This window comes from Wyeomyia smithii, chromosome 2, assembly GCF_029784165.1.
Source record: "Wyeomyia smithii strain HCP4-BCI-WySm-NY-G18 chromosome 2, ASM2978416v1, whole genome shotgun sequence".
Lineage (NCBI taxonomy): Eukaryota > Metazoa > Arthropoda > Insecta > Diptera > Culicidae > Wyeomyia > Wyeomyia smithii.
In genome coordinates, this window is record NC_073695.1 from 157,623,572 (window position 1) to 157,636,116 (window position 12,545).

Below are 12,545 nucleotides of genomic sequence, written 5' to 3' on the forward strand. Positions count from 1 at the left end.
ACAGTGGGGGGTTTACTAAATAAAGTGAAAGTAAAAATTTTACAACTACAACAGAATTTGATTGCAACCCGCACAGAATGTCTGCTTGTGTTGATGCCAGAAAATTATTAACCTTCAATTATTTTTTTATTTGCCTTGAAAAAAGCATGTTGCGGTTCAAAATCGGTTGCTAATTACAACCTTTGAGCTGCCCTAACATTGGGGGAATTAAGATACACGGACAACATGCACTGTGGAAGCTATTTCACATTCAGTAAATTAGACGGGTGCGACAAATTTGAATTGCTAGGATGCAACACTGAATGCTTGCTTGCGTTGAAAAAAATTATTAACTTTCAATGACTTGTGTATTTGCCTTAAAAAAGGCATTTTGATTTTCGAAATTGGATTTCCTGATGGCAATCTTCATGCTGCCCCAACACGGGGGGAATAATGGCAGTCTGGCGACACACGCTGAGAAGAACCGCGCTGCTCCTGAGACGTGATGACCAACCACAGGGCAAGTGATTTGTTTAATTTGAAGGCAACCACGGGCGCAACCGGCTGCTATGGTCTGTTACTGCTGACTCAGCAGTAACAGACCATAGCAGCAGTGCTGAGTGCCGATATCTGCTGTTACTGCTGTCAACGTTGTGGACGGTCCATCCAGTTCACCTTCCGAATGTAGCTAGTTTTCGCAGAAACACTCTTTTATAGCCGAAGGGTGCTACGTAATAGGCCGCGCCTTTCAGTTCAGGTTTACCATTTCCTTATATTCTTTGAACGAATTATTCCACAATTCGCATTTGATTTTTGTATCGAGCGAATAAACACCGATGGTGCTCTCACACACGCAACGGTTTTAACCCGTATCTTATTGCGGTTTGTAACATCAAGCGATTTCGTTCGCTTACTGTTGCGTGTTGCATCATGTTACAACTTGGCAGCTGGGAGACGACGAAATTCTGTTTATGCTGATTGATTGAATCGACTTCATATTAGCTCTGCATAGTCGAACTAACTGCTTTTGTGAATGCGTTCTAACAGGGCAGTTAATTATTCAATGTCGGTTATGCTGATCGCAGCCTTTGCGCTGCCCCTACTAAATAAAGTAAAAATTAGACAACTACAACAGAATTTGATTGCAACCCGCACAGAATGTCTGCTTGTGTTGATGCCAGAAAATTATTAACCTTCAATTATTTTTTTATTTGCATTGAAAAAAGCATGTTGCGGTTCAAAATCGGTTGCTAATTACAACCTTTGAGCTGCCCTAACATTGGGGGAATTAAGATACACGGACGACATGCACTGTGGAAGCTATTTCACATTCAGTAAATTAGACGGGTGCGACAAATTTGAATTGCTAGGATGAAACACAGAATGCTTGCTTGCGTTGACAAAAATTATTAACCTTCAATGACTTGTTTATTTGCCTTAAAAAAGGCATTTTGATTTCCGAAATTGGATTTCCTGATGGCAATCATCATGCTGCCCCAACACGGGGGGAATAATGGCTGTCTGGCGACACACGCTGAGAAAAACCGCGCTGCTCCTAAGACGTGGTGACCAACCACAGGGCTAGTGCTGCTGCTAAGGAAGGACGACTGCTGTTGTCGCTGTCTAGAACTATTATGAGCGGCTCCGGCTGAAACAGGCTCTTATATAGGCCAAATAGCATGTTTTCAATTGCAAGGTATATGATTCTGTCGACCGTGCTTGGGAAGCAAGCATATAACGACCAATCAGAGGTCGAATTTTTCGTTTTGACAAGGCTTGACTAATTTCAATAGTACAATAGTGTGAATAATAAAATTACAATTATCTTATTTTGGGAAGATTCTTAGAAGATTTTCCAATCTATTGCTGCAAGAACGAAGGAAATCCATCGAATACTAACAGATTTATTAGCATTTGAAATTGGACATGTTTTTCACTTTTTTCGGTTTTAGATTTTCATTTTACATCCCTATGTAGCCGAACTTCCTGAGAGAAGTATTCTACTTCAAAAAGAAAAGATTTATTTTATGTTCGTTAATCGCAAATTCAAATAATTTTTCTGTGATTCAGTTATTCGGAATTGAATTTTTTGTTGACATCCCGAATCATCGTCGAACTTTATTATTATAAAAAGAAACATTTGATTTGTAATCAATGTTTCAAAAAATTACGTGTCACTCTAAATTTACTAAACACAACACTTTAAGAAGTGAAGTAAAATTTGACAACAAAGCTCGTTATGCATTGTTTTATTCCAATCAAACCGTTTCTAACATGCATAATAGACTTGATGTTTTATTTTCACTAAAATAACGCTTGCTCAAAAAAAAATGACAATTCGCGTTCCCAAACTTTGGGCGGACCGGAACGGAGCCAATCGCACCGGATTTAAAACAGACCAGAACGAGCTTGTTCCGATTCACGACCGAACTGGACCGAAATCCGGACGCAACTTTCCGTTTAATTTCGCACATATTAAACAATTGAGAGCTTTTTTTATTGACTCGATGAGCAAGCCTGAAAAAAAATAACAACTGAAGTTGGCGGACATTCAAATTATTATAATGGTTCAATTTTTTTTTTCAATTTTCTCGCTTCCACGCTTGGCGCCCTCCAATGATTGACGAGCAGGCGACCGCCTGCTTCGCCTTCGCCTTAATCCGCCGCTGAATGAGCAATAAACGTAAGTGGCACCTGCATGAAAATAGCATGACAGATTGCATGAAAATCAACAAATTAAGTTCAACATTACACCTAAGATGAATTGCTTATACGCCCCCACGTGCTTTGATCGCTCCAACTTACTTCGCATGCTAGAAACATGTAGAATTGTAGAATCTATATCATTAAAAAAAATCAGAAATGTGAAAATCTGAAAATTACAAAAATGTTAAACCTAGTTCTTAAGATCATTATACAAAAATCCAAATTATAATCAAACATTTTCCTTTCAATTTAAGAGATTTTTTAACTCCGCTTCAAATTAATCGAGTTAAAAACTGGAAATACTGTCTCTTTGTTTGCTCTGCAACAACAGCGTTTTAAGTTTAGACGGCAGGGTTTGACACTATTGGCTTGGCACTAGTTTAAAGCGATAACTTGGTAAAAATGCTTTCAAAAGCATCTAGTCCGATCATGCGCAGAGTTCGTCTTTCGAAGAAAACAACAAGTGTTCGGCACATATCGGATTTTAAAAATGTAAATTTGAATTTGAGGGTAAGTTTTGTTTCTATTGCGACAAAGTTGAACACGCGGCGGCCTGCGCAAGGACGTTCTTTCTTACAATTGCCATCGGGTCGTAACCGTCAGGGTTGCAAGTAAAATGCAGGTATAGTTTTGTTCTACTATACTTTACTGCTGGAGTAGTCGACCTTCTGATCGGGCTCCAAGCGAGTAATGATATCTTTATAATTTTTTTTCCCCGGATTCAATATTCTTTATTTTTCTTACGGTATTTTCATTATACATTTGTTTTTTGAACATTGTGAGAGATTCAATTTTATCAACTTTTCAACTCTGATGTTTTTAATGTACTATAAGTGTTACTACTTTTTCCTTTTCTACGTACATGATTTACATTTTAATGCTCGGCATTAGAGTTTTAATTATTAAATAAATATACCTAGCTACTTATAAATAAAGTTCACGAATGAGCACCGCACTAGAGTTTAGTGCATTGTTTTTAGTGTTTTCAGCGTGTGCAGAGATTATGTTTTCGATCATATCGATACCAGCTATTTGATGCACTTCTGATGTTCGGGTTCCGAAGGGCACGTTCAAGATCATTTTCAGGAACTTGTTCTGGATCCGTTGAATCTTTTGCAGGTGGGTTGTCGCGCAGGTTCTCCAGATCGACGAGGCGTATAGAAGCATCGGCAGGATGACCTGTTTGTATACCGTCAATTTATTCACGACGGATAATTTCGATTTTCGGTTGATTAGCGGGTACAACTTCTTCATTAGCACTAAGCTATTCGTTACTGTTTGTTCAATGTGGGGGCGATAAAGTAGCTTATGATCATAAGTCAAACCAAGGTAGCGAACATTTGACGACCAGGGAATATCCACATTGTTCAACCGAATCTTTGTTGTCGGCACCAAACGTTGACTATTCCGATGTGGGAAGACTATGGTCTGAGTTTTTGCTGCATTCACACAAATTTTCCATGAGGTGAGGTAATTCACAAAGGCGTTAAGCCCAGTTTGTAGCTTTTTAACTATTTGGTTGATCTGTCTGCCCTCGTACATAATGGCGGTATCATCAGCAAACAGCGACAGGATGCCTCCATTGGGTAGTTCAGGAATATCTGATGTGAATAAGTTGTACAGAACAGGACCAAGGATGCTGCCCTGTGGAACACCAGCTCCTACGTCGTATGGGTCAGCCAGGCCACCCAGCACACAGTTTATTATGAGTTTTGTTACTCTCTGCAGTTGATATGTTGTTGAATGGCCTCTGCGAAAACCGAACTGTATGTCCAGGAATATGTTGTTCACTTCTGCGTGGCACAGAATACGGCTGTAGATGCATCGTTCGAATACCTTGCTGAGGGCAGAAAGCAGACTGATGGGACGGTAGCTTTTGGGGCATGTGAGATCTTTTCCTGGTTTCAGAATGGGAATCACTTTCGCCAGTTTCCACTTTGTTGGAAAGTACGCCAATTCAAGGCATCGGTTTAACACTTTTTCCACCACAGACAAGGCTGTTGGTCCAAGGTTTTTGAGCACAAGGTTGAACACTCCGTCAAATCCGGGAGCCTTCATGTTCCGAGAGAATTTAATGTTGTTTTGTACCTCGTCCACTGTTATCCGCTGATCAGGTGGTAAGATATTCGGTGTGCGGGCCAGAATTACTATCGATTCACTGACGGCTGGTTCGATTCCACTCACAATATCACGACCAAGATTGTGGGAAGCGGCAAAATGCTGAGAGATAGCACAAGCCTTTTCGCGGGAAGTTAGCAAAGTTTCACTATTCACTATTAATGGCGGAATGGGTTTTGGTTTGTTCTTCAACACTTTAGCCACACGCCAGAATGGCCGTGAGCAGTTGGGCAAATTACGTAATTCGGTTGCAAACTGTCTGTTTTTCACTTTCTCCAGACGTTCTTGAACGATTTTTGTCAGCTGTCTAGCGTAGAATCGGTGCCTAGGGTTGCGGGTACGTTGATATTGCCTTCTCAGCGAGTTTCGCAAGGAAATTATGCGCTTGGTGTTATCGTCGATTTGCGCAAACTTACGTGTCACTGGAACAGATGGGATGTAGCGGCACTCTGCTTCCTGGATGACGTCTATCATGGACTGTAGAGTACGATCGATGTCTCCAGTGCTGTTCAAAGTGATGTCCGCATCAAGATGGTTTTCAACATACCGCTGCAGCTGAACCCAATTTGCACGATGGTAATTTCTTCTTTGTTGAACTTGACGCCGCTCTACGTTAGCACCAATCTCAGCGATGACCGGAAGATGATCCGAGGAGAGCTCTGTTATGGTTTTCGGAATCGAAAATCGATCGGTGATGTTGGTCAGAAAAATGTCAAGCTTAGAGCCTACACCACCAGGAGAGATGTAAGTTGGCAATTCCGGATGAGCGGGATAGTAATATCCAGCTTCGGAATCTTCTACGATGATGTTACCATTTGAGTTGCACCTGGAGTCACCCCAAGCGGAGTGGCGAGCATTGAGATCACCTGTGATGACGAAATTGCCTCCTCTTCTAGACAGCTTTTGGATGTCGTTTTTCAATTTCACCGTGGTTCCATTTGCCCGTCGAGACTGCTTCGGACAATAGACCGCAATAAATGTGAGTGGTCCATCAGTGGTGGTAATTTCGATTCCTACAGCTTCGACAAAGGTTGTGTTGAAACTCGGTAGTGATTTGTATGGTAGTCCTCTCCTTATGGCGATTGCAACCCCGCCCCCAGCTGAGGTTGTGCGGTCCAGTCTGACTACCGAGTGTTCCGGCAGGCAGAAGTTTATGTTCGGCTTCAAATGTGTTTCGGTTATTGCAGCGACATCGATGTGGTGTGTGTTCAGAAAATGTAGAAGTTCTAACTTCTTGTTGGCCACAGAGCGGGCATTCCAGTTAAGGATTCGAAAGAACGGATCCATGACGGTAGTAAAAAGTCATCATGACCGCAATCTGTTCCTGGTTGGTGCGACAAGCCTTTGTTTGCTGATCGAGTTTAAGAAACAGCGTAGCTAGCTGTCCATCGAGTACAAATTGTTACTTGCTGGGGGCATGCTGGCAGCCTGTGCATAACTCAAAAATCCGGGGGGGTCCCGGCTAGGAACACCAACAGTTGGAGCAGGTGGAAACGGCAACGTACTTGAAGTCGCTGGCGGGGTTGGTGTAACGCTAGGTTGTACACTTTTTCTATTCGACGGTCGCTGGCGATTGGCAATTTCACTTCGAATTTTGATAAATTCTGCTCGTTTTGGACAGGAACGGCTGTTCGTAGCATGCTCTTTGTCATAGTTGAGACACTTGATTTGTTCGGCTTCCTCAACAAGACAATCCACTGTTCGATGCGGACCTGCACATTTCATGCAGCGACTCTTGATGTGGCAATTCTTCGTGCCATGTCCATAGTTCAAGCAATTGGAACACTGCGTGACATCGCGATGAATCGGTTTGTATCGCTCCCATTGCACGATGATGTTGAATAGGGCGGTGATTGTTTTCACTGTGCTCAGTGTAGTTGAACCCCTGGTCAGGTGGATCAGGTATAACTGATCACGATACTTGATGGCTTTGTTGTGTCTTATCATTTTGTATACTGCTTCCACTTCTAGGCCGCAAGCGACAAGCTCCGTTTTTAACTCGTCCAGTTCCAATTCCGGTAAACCACGCAGTACAACTTTGAATGGTTTTGTAGCTGCAATATCGTGAGTAAAATACTCCGCTTTTGTTTGCTTCAGGTAAGCCTCTACTGCCTTGTAATGTGGGGTAAATGGAACGACGATTTTGTAGCCGTCCGTGCATAGCCTCAGGGTAGCTATCAGCCCTTTGCTGATAGGTTCATTGAAGTGTTGCCTTAGTCCAGGCGGGAAACCTTTTACGTAGAAAGGCGGCATTTTCTCCTTCTTTTCCGTTTTCTCGGTAGTTTAGTCAGCCAGCGATGCAAACTTGTTAGCAGCTAGTATCTTCTTGGCGATTCCATCATCCTTTTCAGCAGGGTCACGAGGACGCTTATTGTTTTGCTCCTTACTGGAACCCGTTTTTCCCATTTCGTTGGGACACGACAACGTACTGTTGTATAACGAATGCGATAGGTAAAATAAACTAATGCGATAGGTAAACTAAAACTTTCAGTTGTTGTAACAAACACGTCTGTACACACCAAGCGTGAGACGAAGAATGATATCTTTATTAAAATCAAGATTTCCTTCTATAGCTAAACATAGGTAAACATTTACATTTATTTCTGCGACAACTGAGGTGACGAGTGCGAGCGCATTCTTTTTGCATTGTTATTTTGGTGATGGGTTTTTTCGATAATAATAAATAAACATTATCGCTATTCGCATGGGTCGCGCTGTGTGTTGAGTAGCTAGGTGACAAATTATAGGGCCACAGAGGAGGTCCGTAGGGAATTCCGATTGTTGTTTATCTGTTTTACCGTTGTGTTAATGACTGATTCATACTACACCATACCCCTTTGGGAGAATAATGTAGTGGAGCGGAGTTATTATAAAGGGAGTGCCTACCTCAGTTGTCTCTTACAATAATGGTTTGGCTGTCATAAACGGTTTTGAAGTAGAATACTTCTCTCAGAAAGTTCGGCTACATAGGGATGTAAAATGAAAATCTAAAACCGAAAAAAGTGAAAAACATGTCCAATTTCAAATGCTAATAAATCTGTTAGTATTCGATGGATTTCCTTCGTTCTTGCAGCAATATATTGGAAAATCTTCCAAGAATCTTCCCAAAATAAGATAATTGTAATTTTATTATTCACACTATTGTGCTATTGACAATAGTCAAGCCTTGTCAAAACGAAAAATTCGACCTCTGATTGGTCGTTATATGCTTGCTTCCCAAGCACGGTCGACAGAATCATATACCTTGCAATTGAAAACATGCTATTTGGCCTATATAAGAGCCTGTTTCAGCCGGAGCCGCTCATAATAGTTCTAGACAGCGACAACAGCAGTCGTCCTTCCTTAGCAGCAGCACTAGCCCTGTGGTTAGTCACCACGTCTTAGGAGCAGCGCGGTTTTTCTCGGCGTGTGTCGCCAGACAGCCATTATTCCCCCCGTGTTGGGGCAGCATGATGATTGCCATCAGGTAATCCAATTTCGGAAATCAAAATGCCTTTTTTAAGGCAAATAAACAAGTCATTGAAAGTTAATAATTTTTTTCAACGCAAGCAAGCATTCTGTGTTTCATCCTAGCAATTCAAATTTGTCGCACCCGTCTAATTTACTGAATGTGAAATAGCTTCCACAGTGCATGTCGTCCGTGTATCTTAATTCCACCAATGTTAGGGCAGCTCAAAGGTTGTAATTAGCAACCGATTTTGAACCGCAACATGCTTTTTTCAAGGCAAATAAAAAAATTGAAGGTTAAGAATTTTCTGGCATCAACACAAGCAGACATTCTGTGCGGGTTGCAATCAAATTCTGTTGTAGTTGTCTAATTTTTACTTTCACTTTATTTAGTAAACCCCCCACTGTAGGGGCAGCGCAAAGGCTGCGATCAGCATAACCGACATTGAATAATTAACTACCCTGTTAGAACGCATTCACAAAAGCAGTTAGTTCGACTATGCAGAGCTAATATGAAGTCGATTCAATCAATCAGCATAAACAGAATTTCGTCGTCTCCCAGCTGCCAAGTTGTAACATGATGCAACACGCAACAGTAAGCGAACGAAATCGCTTGATGTTACAAACCGCAATAAGATACGGGTTAAGACCGTTGCGTGTGTGAGAGCACCATCGGTGTTTATTCGCTCGATACAAAAATCAAATGCGAATTGTGGAATAATTCGTTCAAAGAATATAAGGAAATGGTAAACCTGAACTGAAAGGCGTGGCCTATTACGTAGCACCCTTCGGCTATAAAAGAGTGTTTCTGCGAAAACTAGCTACATTCGGAAGGTGAACTGGATGGACCGTCCACAACGTTGACAGCAGTAACAGCAGATATCGGCACTCAGCACTGCTGCTATGGTCTGTTACTGCTGAGTCAGCAGTAACAGACCATAGCAGCCGGTTGCGCCTGTGGTTGCCTTCAAATTAAACAAATCACTTGCCCTGTGGTTGGTCATCACGTCTCAGGAGCAGCGCGGTTCTTCTCAGCGTGTGTCGCCAGACTGCCATTATTCCCCCCGTGTTGGGGCAGCATGAAGATTGCCATCAGGAAATCCAATTTCGAAAATCAAAATGCCTTTTTTAAGGCAAATAAACAAGTCATTGAAAGTGAATAATTTTTTTCAACGCAAGCAAGCATTCTGTGTTGCATCCTAGCAATTCAAATTTGTCGCACCCGTCTAATTTACTGAATGTGAAATAGCTTCCACAGTGCATGTTGTCCGTGTATTTCAATTCCCCCAATGTTAGGGCAACTCAAAGGTTGTAATTAGCAACCGATTTTGAGCCGCAACATGCTTTTTTCAAGGCAAATAAAAAAATAATTGAAGGTTAAGAATTTTCTGGCATCAGCACAAGCAGACATTCTGTGCGGGTTGCAATCAAATTCTGTTGTAGTTGTCAAATTTTTACTTTCACTTTATTTAGTAAACCCCCCACTGTAGGGGCAGCGCAAAGGCGCGATCAGCATAACCGACATTGAATAATTAACTGCCCTGTTAGTACGCATTCACAAAAGCAGTTAGTTCGACTATGCAGAGCTAATATGAAGTCGATTCAATCAATCCGCATAAACAAAATTTCGTCGTCTCCCAGCTGCCAAGTTGTAACATGATGCAACACGCAACAGCGAGCAAACGAAATCGCTTGATGTTGCAAACCGCAATAAGATACGGGTTAAAACCGTTGCGTGTGTGAGAGCACCATCGGTGTTTATTCGCTGGATACACTATCTACTGTCTACTGAACGCAATAATCTGCTTACATGCGACACGGGGACGGGAACATTTTCTTCAACCAAGCTGCATAACACGACACAAAACATGTTATTTTGTTGCTTCAATGAGAGTGCTATCGGTCCGGCTCGACAAGAAATCATTTTTGTGCATCCGTGCTACGAAACTGAGGAAAAACTTTAGAAACTGAAAAAAGAGGTGAAGCTTATCAAATGATCGCTCTGAGCCGGAATGAAGTCACACATATTTTTCAAGTTATATCATTCCACAACGTACGAAAAATAATTCATTCCTATTTTCATCCCTATATAAGAGCCTGTTTTAGTCGAAGCCGCTCATAATAGTTCTGAACAGCGACGACAGCAGTCCTCCCTTAGCAGCAGCAGGAGCGAGCAGTGGGTACCATCGATAGCGGATAGCGGCCACAACTGTGGCATGGCTGCGGATAAGCGTAGCAGTTTCAGCGGATCTCACCATCGATAGCAGCAGGGCCAGCAGATGCAGGTACAGCGGATACCAATGGCGGCCACAACTGTGGCATGGCTACGGATAGCGTTGCAGTTGCTCAGCAGTTGGGCCAGCGTATGGCGGCCACAACTGTGGCATGGCTATGCATAGCGTAGCTGTTGCAGCGGGTATATCAGCATCGATAGTAGCAGGGTCAGCTGATGCAACGACACTCCCTTCACTAAAATGCTGTTTCAGTGTGGTAGCGGGAAGCATCAAGCAGCAGGCTGGCATGAAGTGAATACATCAGCCAGCAACTTTCTCTAAGGCCTCTGCCATAGTAGACGCGAAAAGCGGCGCGAACCGATTCGCTCGGCCGTAGGTTAATGTACAGCTCTACTGATGGCTGTACATTAACCTACAGCCGAGCGAATCGGTTCGCGTCGCTTTTCGCGTTTATTATGGCAGAGGCCTAATGGGAAAGTTGTATCATTTTGTTCAGAAGAATATTATTGTCGGTAATATTACAGAGATGCGATTGTGTAAATCCGATGTTGAACTCAACAATTGTTCTTTTGAGAACAAATAAAACACTTATTTGAAGAGTTAATAGCTTTTGGTACCAATAGCAGTATAGTGACAGCCTCAGCGGTGGATGCAGATGCAGCCGGTACTTCCCTGAGGTCGATGTAAAGGTAAATGGGAGCAGCACGGCGAAACAGTTCGGGTTATGCTTAGACGCGCGTCATTTTTCGTTGCTGATATTCCCCACATGAAACGACGCGCTTTCGTATGATAGCGGTGGTATTAGCGGTAGATGCATTTGCCAACACTTCCTCCAGTAAAGCCGTGTCTAGTTTTCAATGTGAAAACACCTTTCTCATTGTGTTGACCGTGCGCCTTAGTCCTCACTATCAAGGTAACACAGAGATGTAAGATGAACACTTCATCCTATAATAAATTGAACTATTGTCCTCATAAGGACAACAAATGAATTAATGAAGATTTAATGTTGAATTAGAATACTTCTCTCAGGAAGTTCGGCTACATAGGGATGTGAAATGAAAATCTAAAACTGAAAAAAGTGAGAAAAACTTCAAATGCTAATAAATCGGTTAGTTTTCGATGGATTTCCTTCGTTTTTGCAGCAATCGATTAGAAAACCTTCTAAGATTCCTACCAAATGCATGAAATTGCAATTTTATCATTCGAACTATTGTACTATTGAAAACTCTTAAGCCTTGTCAAAACACAAAATTCTACCTCTGATTGGTCGTTATACCGCGCTTTCTCAAGCACGGTTGGCAGAGTTATGGACCTAGTAAATTGGGAGTGCATCATTTGGCCTATATAAGAGCTTCATCAGATAATAAACAAACATTTCATCGGATATTAAACTGAGCAACTGAAATTCGAAGAACACAAATGATTATTTGAAGAGTTAATATTTTCTCGTTTTGCGCCATAATCCAAAGTTAATTATCTTCATCTACATGCATACTCTGATTATTATTACGTGTTTGCGTCGCTTAGTGTTTGGCTACGGTCATGCAGAACGCAAATAACGGCGCGATGCGATTCGGCAAGACGAAGTCTGTTGAAATGTATAGCTCTACTTCGCCTTAAAAAAAGCTGTACATTTCACCACGGTAAGGCGAATCGCATCGCGCCGGCATTCGCGTTCTGCATAACCGTAGCCTTTGTTCCGTTCCCGTTTAATGATGTCGTATTAAATGTGCATATTACAATTCGGCAGCACTTCAACTTCTCATTTGCACAAAATTTAAAAATATTCAATGATCTTCATTCAAAATATCAGACAAAAAGAAATTACAATACTGCCAATGAACGGTCAACGTTTATTTACTAAGAAAAATGACTGACACGCAAGCAGCCGGGTTATCTTTCTTGTAAAAGTATTCTACTTCAACCTTGCGGTCGTGGCTTTGCATACAACCTTCTTGTGATTTTTTTTTTTCTTTTAACTATTTTTTTGTGATTCTGTTTTTGTGAACAATAATAGTTTTCCCTGTTTTAATATGCTTAATTTCGCAATTAGGTTCGTTT